This window comes from Anser cygnoides, chromosome 2, assembly GCF_040182565.1.
Source record: "Anser cygnoides isolate HZ-2024a breed goose chromosome 2, Taihu_goose_T2T_genome, whole genome shotgun sequence".
NCBI classification, from domain to species: Eukaryota; Metazoa; Chordata; class Aves; order Anseriformes; family Anatidae; genus Anser; species Anser cygnoides.
Window position 1 is genome coordinate 102,084,504 of NC_089874.1, and position 1,291 is coordinate 102,085,794.

Sequence of the window (1,291 nt, forward strand, 5' to 3'; positions counted from 1 at the left end):
TTCTGTGACTTTATCATAATAGTGATTTCCTTCAAAATAATTCCTCCTTTTTTTCTGTGATTTAAGCAGATTAATCAGTTCATGCAAGCAATGTTTATGTGTAAGCCCTTGTAATCTGTACCACAGAGACTATAGGAGATCTGTACTACAGTGATAGTGTTGTTTCTTAATATAACTTTCAAAGATAATGAAGTTAAAGCTGATTCAGTTCTAGTCTGACTTCTGTCACCTTGCCTAATGAAAAAGGGAAACATTTGTGTTTGGTGGTTTAGCTGATGTAAAAAGCATGACTAGCTGCATTCCATCTCATTTCTTATTGACTGCTGACAGTGACTGGCATTTCTTGAAATAATGTAAATGTTTTAACAAGTGTACTGGGTGTAATGAGTGCCAGAACCGAAATTCTTGCTGCACAGAAAAACGACCAGTCAAGATTTTCTTTTGACTGGAGTGAAACTTTGAGACGCCATCTTTAGCAAGGAAACAGTAGCTCAGTCCTGAAGTACTCTCAGTCTTTGGCTTCCCTACCAAGATGCAGAATTACTCCAGTTGCAATGACTTTTTCAAATGTGCAGTTTTGTTCTCTGACCTGCTGTAAAACCACCGAAGTTGACGGGCATTCAACATCCATAAGATGGTAAGTTTTCTGCTACTGCTCATTCTAGCTGAATTTTGGTTATATTTCAAAATTTTCCTTAAAGCAAAGTACCTCATTTTCTTTAAAAAACAAACAAAGCACCACCACCAACAAAACACTTTCACTTTTTAAAGCATTTGACCATTTTGTACATTTAACTGTATCATAGAAAATTCTCTTGTCACTATTAGAAATGAACTAGGACAGTGTGCTGTCACTTCTCCCAACGCTCAAACCTGGTAGCCTGAGAGTTGATGTCTCGATGAGGAAGAGTGTAAGTCTTTAGCAGCATTGTCAACCTAAGATGTGATACAAGGCATAGCAGAGGATCCTCAGGATATTCCTAATTTCTCATTTCCACTGTGTATAAACAAGAATGTGCATATACAGCAGACCGAAGGAAATGGTGGTTCTGAGATCTTCAGAAACTGACATTAAATGTTGCAGAGCTGTTGCTATGCATCTTCACTGAGGTAGTGGGATCATGATCTGACCGCTTCTGAACATATTAAGATTAAAAATACATTTTCACCTCTTCAGATAGACCAGAGATATAACTAAACCTGCTGTAGCATTAAGCTATGTTTTAATTTCATCTGATGGTTGCTTATAAATTTCATAACAGAAACAAATTCAGTAGTTACCATCCGTGTA